The 12388-nt window shown below is 37.3% G+C and overlaps 1 protein-coding gene across 3 annotated transcripts in view; it reads left to right on the forward strand.

Annotated features, from left to right (window-relative positions):
* Nucleotides 1–12388, forward strand: part of GABRB2 (gamma-aminobutyric acid type A receptor subunit beta2) — a 133733-nt gene that overhangs the window by 9775 nt on the left and 111570 nt on the right. Inside the window, exon 1 of one of the 3 annotated variants that reach the window (XM_058815196.1) lies at nt 370–418. The exons of the other annotated variants lie outside the window; for them this stretch is intronic. The gene's annotated coding sequence lies outside the window, so the exon portion shown is untranslated. Of the gene's footprint in view, nt 1–369; nt 419–12388 lie in introns of those variants that run through there. 3 annotated transcript variants of the gene reach the window in all.

Here is a 12388-nt window from a genome sequence, read left to right on the forward strand (position 1 = left end):
TTCCTGAGTAGATGTGCACTGCAGATCTTTGTGAACTGGGAAAGATAAATCATCAAAATGGCAGAAACTTGTGAATTTAATATGCCATAGTAGGGCACAGAATGAATGACATGCATGCTGCAACTTTTAACGTAAAAAGAAGAAAGTTTATTTGTCGACCTCTGTGGGGTGATAGAATGTAGGAAAATAAAAGGTAGTGCAAAGGTAATCTCACCCCTGAGGAGTTGGAGTGGCACTAATTACCAAAGATTAGGAACAGGCCTGCCCTTAACAGGCCACAGCTGTGTCCAATAAGGATGAGGGCTATAAAAGAGTGGGGTAGCTGGGTGAGGAGAGAGCTGGAGTTTGTTGGCTGTGCTGTGAGGAAGAAGGAGGAGTCAGTGCTGTGAGGAGCTGACCATGAGAAATCACTGAGAAGGTATGGGACCTTTGCAATCAGATGACAACAGACCTTGAGATATAGATGTACATAGAATTCTAAAAGTGACTCTGGATTGGAGGATGAGATTGCTACTTCTCTAATGACACTTGTCAAACGAACAGTTTTATCCAGAAAGGAATGAATAAACAACTGTTATTTACATAAAAGTGCATGAGAAATTCTATTACAAAAATGTAAACATCAGAAAACTTAGAAGAACAGGGCGACAGTAATATTTTTCAGAGATTAGTCACCACAATTTCCTTGAACAGTTGGTTTGGGCAAAAGGCCCTAATGTGCAAAATGCTTGAAGTGTTGTTTATTTTTAGATACAACCCTTGGAGAGAAGTTGTTACTAGGTGTAGAGTTAAGTAAAGGTCATGCTAAGCCCAACTGAGATGAGAAGGTCTTCCAGCAATATGGATACTCATATATATGGGATGCCTCAGAATGGTGACTTGTGATTTAGATTTCAGAAGTCTTTCTCATTCTACTTCTTGCATTACATACAGCTGTGAAACAGCCAGAAGTTCCTATTGCTTTCAAGGAACTGAAGGCATCTATTTTCTCAGTGAGACCCAGCTATTAAAATGTAGTAATTAAGTACTGGAAAAGATACCAAAGCCTTTTTGAAAACCATTCACTGCCATGGATGCAGAAGCCTTTGGAAAATCTGATCCCAATTTCTATTGTAAATGGATTTAATTTTCTTTTCCATGGAAGTTTTAATGTTGTTGTTAATAATTGGAAGAGATTTTTTTTCTTCTTGACTTAATAAAATTAGTGTTCGGACTTTTAAAATTTTCTGTATAGACCTTTAAAAATGAATATTGTATAAAAAAGGAGGCACATTACTGCAACCACAGCCAAAGTAGTGAAATACTGTTAATTCCTTTTGGTCAGTAAGGGTGAATGTGTTGTCATTTGCATAACAGTTATCACCCAATAGTCCAGAAATTGTTACGGTCCACTGTCTAATCCTTATTTTTTTCTTTTATAAGTGTATTTCTGAGTTAATAACCCTGCAGTTCCAAAGAACTTGTACAGCATTGTGGGGTTTTTTTTCTTTCCAAAGGACTGGTGACCCAATAGACTCTGTTGGCTCTCTCAGGTGTGTCATAATAAGAGTTTTAATCCATGTTTGACAAGATGTGCACCAAAGGAGGTGTAAAATTTAAGTGGAAAAAAGGAGTTTGAAGGTTCAGCAGATTTAATTAATGAATTAAATAACTTTGGAGTGTTTAATTATTCCTTATTAGGAAATGATTTATTATTTTAGATAATATCCAGGGTAGAAAGAAATAGGATTAAGCAAACATGCATGTCATTTACATGTGAAAAGGAGCATTTTTCTACTTATTCTATCATTGTTTCTTTAATCATGTAAGTCCAGAAATGACCAAAGAAGCATTTTAATCAGCCTGGAATCTTCCTTAAACTCATGTGACTGTTCAATATGTTTTACTGTCTAATTGCTCTTTTTCACCAACATTTTGTGTTGTGAGATACTTGTAGGAAGTCTATCCAGAATTAACAATGCTACAATTTGTATCTTGTAGCAGATGCTGCCTTAGGTTACTCAAAATAAAATGCTCAACAACTGCAGTAAATAGGAAAATGAGGTAAAATTACAATCTTTTCTTAATTTTGTAGGAAGCCTTTTCAAAGGTGTGGGAACATTTCCTGAATAATGCATAGCTGAGACCTTTCATATCGAGTTTCAGCTAAGAATATATTATTATAGCTGACATATAAATCCTCAAAAAATAGATTTGTAATGGAAATTCCAGGGGACCCTTAACTATAATCATTCCTGTTAGCGTAAATGCCTGGAAATAAATACAGTTTTTCATTAATCTACTATTATGTGACACAAGTGACCAGTTACAGAGAAATCTATAATAATTCTAGTGAGCCGGCTGCATTCAAATCTGCTGTTAAAAGTGCCCACCTCTGTGCACAGGCTCTGCAGAACGCTTTTGTGAGCTCAGGTCCCATGTGAGCCTTGTTTTGAAGTCTTAAAATGTGTAAATGTGATGCTGATTTTTCCACAGAGGCTATTTCTGCATGGGTTTCACAGATTTGTGGGCATTTGAGTGACTTGAAATGCAATAGAAGATGATTCTTATAATGCCTCAGCCATAAGTGTAAATGGGACTGGGTAATAGTCTCCAAAAATGTTAAAATGTTGCTATGCAATAGGTGCTCTTCTGAAGTGAGTGGATGTTACTGGTGGTTTTAATTGGCTGTAAAGTCATAAATAAAACTTTGCTGGCAGTTTTAAGGGTATTTAAAGTCCTGTTAGTCCAGTCATAGGAAGAGTACACTTTTTTTACTCTTGCTCTTGAGTTTGTGCTATAACCAAACACATTTCTGAGGCAGCATTAGGAGGTTCATGTGGGTTCCTACCAGGGCCATACTTTGCCTCTTGTTAAATGGGAGGCATCACTTGACATCAAAATCTTCCTGGCATTGTTTTTTCACTTTTAGTTAAATGAACAAAAATGAACTTTTTAAAATCATAGAATTGTAGCTGCATTGCTCTTCGCAGAGAAAAGCAAGGCACAACTTCCCAAGTATATTCTGGGATTCATATTCTCTGAACCTCAGAGACGGAGAACACAGTTCTGATCTCATTTGCTGCTCCTGTGTTGTTCACAAGTGGAATGCATTGTGGAAGGTTGTTCACCTGCAGGGAATTGGTGGTTGGATTCTGGTGTGAGTGTTGTGATTCGCTGCCCAATTGGATCCAGGTGTGTGTGTGTGTTGGGACTGTGGGCTGACAGTCATGAGGGCAGTTGAGTGGAGCTGAGTGCCTGGCAGGTTCAGTTTAGAAGTAATGTAATATAGAATAATAGAGTATAATAAAGTAATTAATTACCCTTCTGATAGCAATGGAGTCAGAGGCATCATTTCTCCCCCTCACAGGGGTCACTTTTTTTACTGTATAGAATCATCTCGGGTAAGCTAGATGGTAGTGCGAAGTCTAAAGTGTTGAATTAAATTTTGATTAATTTTTTAATTGCATTGATTTTTTTGTTAATGTAAAGGTGTATGAACGTTTGATATAGCATATAGAAGTTTAGGATAGATATCTATGTCCCAATAATATGTTGGCTGGATAACAGTTTTGTTTATTGATGAAGGCAGCAATTATATAGTAAAGATTGAGAATATGAGGTTTCAATCAAAATTGCTGCTTTTGGATATATAAAGGGCTTGTTTTAATCATTGTATCAGTTGTTTTATTGAGGAAATGTTTTATGTATCTTAAATTACCTCTAGAGTTAAACTTCATGAAAATAAAGCATGTTTATATGTGTTTTCTTGTTGAATAACTCATATAAGCTGAAATGCAGTCATGGAGTTCTTTGTATTGCACTTTAACTGGAGTGCAAAGCTTTCCTGCTCATGGCTGCTCTGTTCCTCTACTGCTTGGTCTTGTTCTTCTTGTTTGTTGTTCATCTCTGCCAGTTTGGCCTGGCTCTGCAGTGCCTGTGGACCCAGACCTGGGTCTCTTTTTTCATTCTGGCTGATAAAGTAAAGTGATGCTCTGTCTGAGCATCAGTGTGAGCATGTTTACAAGCAAACCCAGTGGAGTTGTAGTGTGTGAATATCTGACCATCATCAGCCTTAGTCTGCCTGGCCCTGCCCTTAGCTCCTGGCTCTGGCTGCAGCAGAGATGACAGCCCAAGATGGGAGTTCTGGTGTTCTGCCCTCACATCCTGGTGTGGTGAGGGCACACACCCAGGAGACAGAAGCATCTGTTTGGGGTTAGGCTTGGGTTAGCTCTTCTGAGCTGTTTGGGGTTAGGCTTGGGAGAGTTTTGCTGAGCTGTGTCCTTTGGATCACCCTGACCACAGAGTGGAGGTGGACGTGGGGGGAGTTTTCTGGTGTCACCAATGGCAATGTCACAAACAGGATTTCTGTCTGGAGTTGTACGTAGCAGACTAGACAACCATCAAGACAGAAAATCTGTTTCCCAGCAAATATTCCAAGTGATAAAGAACCTCAGGAGAAAAAGATAAAATCTGATATATAGGCAGAGTTGTTTCTATGCAGAATATTTTTTCCAAATTTCCCTGGAGGGATCCGCTGTTCTCTGAGCATCCAAGAAGTTCATTGTGCTTCTGATCAGCTTCCCACACGTTCTCACCCACACTACTTTGCTGTGTCATCTTAATGTCATTTTTAAATACTAACAAAAGTATTTTGTTTATAATGCAGAAATAAAAATCTTGAGAGGGGAAAGAATGCCTTTTGCATGCTATTTTAGCAGATCAAAGCTGACTCATAGTAGCAAATATGAAGTAATTAATGTATTTAAAATTCACAATTCCTGAGTTGCAAATTTAAGAAGTGTTTTGATTATAGTCATCAGATTCCATAGACTTTTTAAAATATGCTTAGTATTATTTTTAGAAAGTTTACCTTGCTGCAGAGTATTACATTTAGAACATAGAGGAGTATAGCAATTTATAAAGCTAGGTATAACTGGTGTTTTAAATAAATGACTGTGCTGAATTAAACAGTGTCCAGGTACACTGGAGGCCAAGTGGAAATATGGAAAAGCAGTCTTTCTGTGAGGAAAAAAATGCAGTTATCATTTAATCTGGTTGGCATGGGAAGTTTAACCTTTGTTATTTACTGCTTTTGTGATGGCCCAAACGTCCTGTAAATACAGGAACGTGTCACTGACACCATTGCAGGCAAGCACTCCTGCATGATTTTATTTGCATCAAAACTAAAAGTTTTCAAAATTAGTCAATTTGCACCACATAGAACCTTGGAACTGCAAGGTGAAACATTAGTTCTTGAGAGGTTAGTAAAATTTCAGCCAGTTTCTTCTGGGAGAAAAAAGGAGGAAGGTGTGGATTTGGGAGTGAGAGCTTTGTCTTGCTGGCCCAATGACACAAATGTTTTAAAGAACAGAAAAATAATCCAGATGCACATGGACTCACTGGTAATATATGAGTAGCAGTGGAAGAATAATTACTTTTATAACTATATCACATATCAGTAGAAGAATTGCTTAATTTAAGACTTAATTCAACTTTGGCTCTATAGTATTGTGGGCTTCCTCTTGTATCAATGAGTTTCCAAACTAAGGGTTATGAAAAGCTGCAGTTTCTTTTTATTTTGCAGTAGCTGCCACCAAGCTGTCGTAATGACCCCTTTGTAAAAAATGACAAAGAACTCTTGATTGAAGGAGATTGAACTGCAGTTTTTGTCTCATGTGAGAACTAATAATCCAGCTCCCAAGCTATCTGAAAGATTCCCCAAAAGATTAATTTTTAAATGTGTCTAAAAGGTTCTACAGAAAGCAAGAGAAATATTGTGGGGTTGTCACTAAATGCAGTATTTCATGGTAAACTTTTTTCCTAAAGCTCTGCTGAGAAAACTATTTCTTGAACTGGTGGTAGTGTAGCACAGATTTGCAAACTTTCTACTCTGGAAACATCTCCTCCTTCTAGAGAGGCCAAGTTTTATCTCACCTGGGGTTTTTTTTTCTGTATACAAAAGCAAACAAACCAAACCAAAAAATTCAGGAAAAAAAAGCCCACACAAAACTTACCTTTCAGAAACCTTAGAACATGGGTAAGCCTACAATTTACAGTAGTAAAATGTCTGGAGTTGTATATTTTTATGTGCAGTATTTTACTGGGATGTAGTTTATTAGTTTATTTTTTTTCCTGTCTCTGCTTGTGTAGCTGTACTCCTGATATTAAGATAACTTGAATCTTAGAAGAATTGTCATAAAAATCAATGGTGTGATCGAGAAATAATGTTTTAATTCCTCCTCTCTGAAGACCTCAATGTAATTTTTTATCCATTTGAGCATGTGTTAAACCTTGGAGCTCTCTCTTGAGTTAGACCAATATACAGGAATTTGTTGTTTCCCAGTTTCAAGTTCACCCGTTTCAAATCTCTTGTTCTAAATTACTGGTTGACTTTCTAAAGCTGGACGAGGTGAGGGAAGGCAGTGAGTTTTTGTTTACTTTCAATTTACCCTTACATCTACTTAAAGAAGGAATGGGAGAGAGAGTGAAGCTATTTGATTACTTTAATGTCAATGGGCATTAGCAATTATGTCTCAGCTTTTATCAATATGATGATAATCATTGCTTATCATTATCATAGGATGAGAACTTAACATCTTGGAAAAAAAAATGTGGATTTCAGAAAGACCTCTCCATCCTTCTGAACTCGATCCTATTTCACAAAATTAGCTTGTTTGCTTGACTTTTAGCAATATGACTGTTACCCATCCAATAGTTTTAAGTTATATGAGAGCTGATTTTTCTCTAATGGTGGAACTTCACTATCCTATGTGCCTGGGCTTCCCAAATGCTACTTGCATATTTTTATGTATTATGGAACAATGGTTCCGTTCCCTCTATCACCTCTGTGCACCCCGACACAGGATTCAGGATTTTGCACAATTGACTACATTATCAACAAGGCTTCAGTTTCACAGTTGCAAACCTTAAAACATGGTTTATAGGCGACCTTGTGTTTTCCCATCCTTCAGCCCCTTTTTCTTCTAAAATTATTGATTACTAATTCACAGCTGGAATTTACATAGATTATGAAGGTAATAATCACAATCAGGAAGGTTAGAACAGTTGCCACATTGCTTCTGTCTCAAACGAAGTCTTCAGCAGAAAAGAATTGCTGTGTTGGGCTATTTGCCCTCATGTTTCCTAAATATAACTCAACAGCAGTCTGGTTCCTGAAGCCATCTGCATTAATACATCCAGAGAAAATAAAATATCATATTAGTCACTTATTTTTTAAGTGAGCAAAACTTGGCAAAATTGAAAATCTTTTCTTAAGGAAATACCCTTTTAAGCAAAGACGGGATTATTAATGAGCTACAGCAAAGAGATTTTGAAATACTGCTGATTGTGCCTCTCTCCTGTTTATAGCTCCCAATCGTGGAAGTGCTTTCAAAATATTTTTTTAAGACCTAATTTTGAGAGAGCAGTAATTATTCACCTTCCTCTGAGATTTTTACTTCCTCTGTTTTCAGCCTAAAGCATTGTCTCTTAGCAAAGGGTAATGATTTCTCTGAAGGTGAACCACAGTAGCAGACAGGGGGAGGTTTTACGTAAAGACGTGGAACTCAGCTAAGCCAAATGTTCCAGCATATCAGCAGTATCAGTTTTCCAAAATCACTGTTTTTATAAAAATAGTCCTTTAAGTGGACACAGGCAAAATAAATTAACCAGTATTTCTGCTTGGAATAATTAATCATAATCAAACTTTTCTCACTGTTCAGACCTGCAAAAGTATTCATGTGAGGGCAGTCATTTAAAAGTAGCCTTCTTTTAGTTACTATCACTCAAATTTTGTAGGTTACTGTACAGTATTCCTCTCTTCTACTGAGGTTATGCTGTCATTACATTGCAAACCAGAACTGTGGGCTGCAGTTCTTCCAGGAATTCACCTGCCTGACAGTGACACACAAAATCCTCAGGATTATCTTTTTGGCTGGTGCTCTGTTGCTGTTGTTACTTTGCAGTTCTTTATTTCTGTGGAATGTTTTTTCTGACTTTTGGGTCCATCTTACCTACAGTCTTTCTTTTCTGAATTAAGGTGTGGCAATAGCAGAAGGAGATTCATGGTTAAGAATTGGGAGGAAGTTTTAGTTTTCTTGGTGCTTTTTTAATCTGTGTGTAGTTTTTGTTTTGGGTTTTGTTTTTTTTTTTTTTTTTTTTTCCTTTGGTGGTTTTTATTTTGTTTTTTAACCCAAATATTTTTCTGGAGGTACTTTTGGTTTTAGTAATCATGGGAAACCTTTCCTCATCGTGCTACTGTAGAGGAGGTTTGACTTATGAAATGTCTTCTTTTTCAGGCATCTGTTGTCAGCAGCTTTCTCTGGGAATTATTCATTTTGGCTGCATATGCCCCTTTTTCTGGTTAAAACTTATTTTCATTCAGATATCAATTTGAGAGCTGTAACAGTCTTCAGATAGGATATAAGACTTTCAGCTTTATGTGTGTTCTTCGACTTGGTTATTTTAAAAGATTTGAAATAGTTTCTGCAGTGACTGCATTTAATAAGTCATCACTTACTAGTGACATATATACAGTAGCATTTGAGCTAGAGCATTTGTATGGTTGGAAGTAACCACTCTAAAACATCATTGAGTACTAGCTCCAGATAAATGCTGCCATTTCCATTTATGACCCTTCTAATGCACCCTTCTATCTTTTCCATGTAGATAAAGTTTGTTTTTATTTTTATCAACTGCATGCTGTTCATGCTATCCCTTTTCCTCTTGCATCTTCATAAATGCTCCTTTAGTAGAATGTCAGTGTGTGCCTGGAGAAGGAAAAATGTCTGGAATACAGCATGCAATTCTCTGGGCTGATAAAATAATCTGAGGGCAATTTTAGTGCCTCATCTATTGGATCATCTGGATACTGTTGCAGGCTTCCTCTCAGTTCTGTAAAATAATAAAATTCCTTGGGTTTTTGCAGCTGAACCCTAGTTTCCTTTAGCCATATTTCTGCTTTGAATCCTTGAGTTTGAAAGGCAAATTAGATGAGAGGACTAGTTAACATTAAATGGCTAATGATGAAGTTTTGTCCTGGTGCTTGGCTGTCTGTAGCACAGAGGGAATCACTCATGTAATGCATGTTTTGTTAACGAAAAAGTAGTGACAGAGGCACTTTGGTTAGAGGTTGGTCTCAGAGTTCCATAGTCTGTGTTCACAGAAGGGATGACTGTGTACTAAATACTTTAACAGATGATTCTTTGTTAACAGTTTCCCCAGGTACTGTTAGCTTCTTTTTTTAAACAGCTGGTTTTGAATTTCTCTCTAACACCTTCCAAACCTCTACTGCTGAATGAAAACACTGCACAAAAAAAAAAAAAAAAAAAAAAGGGAGATAAGAGCATTAGGAACGAATGTGAAAAACAATTCTGTATTACTGTGACTATCCAGTGCTTTGAGAATTTTAATGGAGTACCCATTCATACTGCCTGGAAGAAAACAAATCCAGCACCAGAGAATGTGAGAACATCTGGAGTGCAAGCCAAGTATCTAGGTCAGCAAATGACAGTTAAGTTATTGCTTTAAATGGTGCAAGTTAAGGATAGACAGTGGTTGAGCCTTAGTTCTGCAGGATTATCTTAAAGTCATGTTTTTTTATTCTTGTTCAGTGATTTAATTTATCTTTCAAGTTGCTGGGAGAGTATAATTTTCAGTTTCAGCAGCTTTCCACATGCCATTATTCTATGGCCAAGGTAATTTCATTGATCTCGTTATTAAAAGTGTGATTGCAACAGACTTTGTCACAGGGGAGCAACACATCTTGAGAGACACTTGTAATAAAGAATGATGTGCCTTTGATGTCTGTGTGCGGGTTCTCCAAAGAGGAGAGCTTTTATTTATATTTTCATAAAACTCTCAATTTTTTAGTCCTATGACATAGACTTTAGTGCAGCCTGAGGTTATTCTCATGCTGATAGAGGGCAGGTTTGAGTGGCCTTGAAGAAGTGTTATGTGTCTGGGAGGACTTTATTATATGTGTAAGTGTATTAGGTTGTATAAAAAATGGTGATGTGAATGAGGAATTCAGCTGAGTAATAATGGACATGTAAAAGTAGTTTGACCAATATGTCATTGTTTTGTTATCGATATTCTACAGTTGTACAATGCCATATTATTTTTAGCAGATTGTCTGGAGTTAATGTACTTTTAAAAATGGAAATGAATATGTGTGAAATAAATGTGGTTGCCTGCAGCAGAATCTTACCTGCTCTTCTGTAAGTATATTGAAAAGTGCATTGCTCTTATCTCAGTCTTATCCTCCAAATAGAAAATACAGTTTCACTTTTAAAATAATTCCAGTTTGGGTTTGAGGGCACTTGAATTATACACACATACACTATAAGCAGCCTTTAGAGTCATTACGTTCTGATGGAGAAAGAATATGTGCAGGAATATGGATAAGAAAATTGGAAGTACAAAATTTAACTTGGAACTGTGCGCTGTAGCTGTCCTTACATTGGGAGTACCTTATTTTATGTAGAATTTTATTTATGACTAGGCATTTTTCAGAAGTAAGCATCAAATTCTGTTTTCAAGGTACAAGATGTATGCCTTATTCCTGTCTAACACATTTATAATCCATAGCATTTCCACTGAGCTGAGAAATGTGTTTCTTTGAATATTTTCTGCCAGCTGATTATCTGAGTTAACTGCAATGTAAAAAAGCTGGCATAGCTTTGCACGTTTGTGTAAGCATGTTTTGTACTCTGTAAAAAGCAATGCAGGAAATAAGTCAGCAGTGGGGCTGTGCTCTGCTTGCCTAAAACACAGCTCATTCTTTATGCATTCCTAAATTATTATAAAGAAGCCTCTTGAAAAATTTAGTAATTTTTGTACCAGAAAATAAAGAAAGAAAGAAAAAGAAAGGAGGGAATGCATAGAACCAGCTAAAATTAGTAACCAGCTAATGGCCTGCTTGTTGTTCAGGGCTATGTGCAGCTGACAAGTGATGTGCTGGCAGACTGCAGCCAATTTCCATTAAAAGTACACTCAGGGTTGAAGCAATCTGCAACTTCCTCATGAGGGAAAGCACAGGTGAGCAGTGGCAGGACCTGAGGGGATGGCCTGAAGCTGTGTCAGGGGAGGTGCAGCCTGGAAAACAGGAAAAGGCTCTGCACCAGAGGGTGGCTGGGCACTGCACAGGCTGCCCGGGGAGGAGGTCACAGCACCAGCCCGACAGAGCTCAGGCAGAGTTTGGACAACCCTCTTGGATACACAGTGTGACCCTTGATGTCTTGTGCAGGGTCAGGAGTCGGGCTTTGGTGATCCTTGTGGGTCCCTTCTAATCCAGAATATTCTGTTATTCGCTTAAGGAAATATTTGTCTTATGTATCGTGAAAACCTCAGTATAACATATATTAAGTCTCCAGAAAAATTCTTGCATTCCAAACCTCTTCTGGCACTTTAGAGTTGTCACATAATTCCAGATCTATACTCCTGATGAAATTATCACTTTTACTGAGAGCAGACTAGTTATCATCAATGTGTGCGTTGAGCTCTGTGGGGCTGTTTTCAGGGACCAAGAGCTGTGTAGCATCCTCATGGCATGTGCTGGAGCTGATGGGAATTGGGCTTCCTGGGCTTCCCAGGAATTACTTCTTGTATCTCAGGTCTGAATTGGAAATTGGAAGTAGTGACGAAAGACAGAAGTGTGTTCTATATTAGAAATTGTCACCTCTGCTTTTGGGTACACACTCCAAACATGTGTTTGCAATGCAATTAAAAATCACTGTCGTTTCAGAGGACCTTAATTATATGGAAAGTGTGGCTCGAGAAAGCTTCAGTATCTTGGTAATTGACTTTGGATTTAAAGTTTAAAAAAAAAAGTATAAGTGAAGTGAGTCATATAAAACCAGCAGGCTCTTAGGGATGGATGGTTCCTCTAGACTACAGCTGCATGCCTTAATCCCCTCCTCAGCATCAGTGTGGACTGGCTCCATTCCATAAATAGACCTCATGGTAGAAAATTTTGTCTTTATTTCCACACTTCATTTGCATAATATCTCAGTGGAAATGTTTTCAGTTGAGATAAGAATGAAAACATTGGAGTCTGAAAACTGTGAAATACACATTTTAGAGCAGAAGCCATTAGCTTTCATGTTGTCGGTTTTTCTTAGCTGATGTTTAGTAGTCAGAAAAGTGCTTTGTTTCTTAATTCTACTTTTAATTTTTATGACAGGAAGTCAAGTGATCCAAGAGCTAAAGAAGTGAATGAAGTTTAACAAAATAAACTCGAATTAGTGACATCATTTTATTGCTGTGAGCAATGTATAACTGATTCATGATGTGATGAGACTAAGGAGAGAGATCTGTTTTGTCTGCAATCTCTATGAATTAATAACTGATCTTACTGGCCATATCAAGTGTGTTACCTTTCTGTCCTCATATTTTATTTTATCTGGAC

Source organism: Ammospiza caudacuta, chromosome 16 (assembly GCF_027887145.1).
Source record: "Ammospiza caudacuta isolate bAmmCau1 chromosome 16, bAmmCau1.pri, whole genome shotgun sequence".
Classification (NCBI taxonomy): domain Eukaryota; kingdom Metazoa; phylum Chordata; class Aves; order Passeriformes; family Passerellidae; genus Ammospiza; species Ammospiza caudacuta.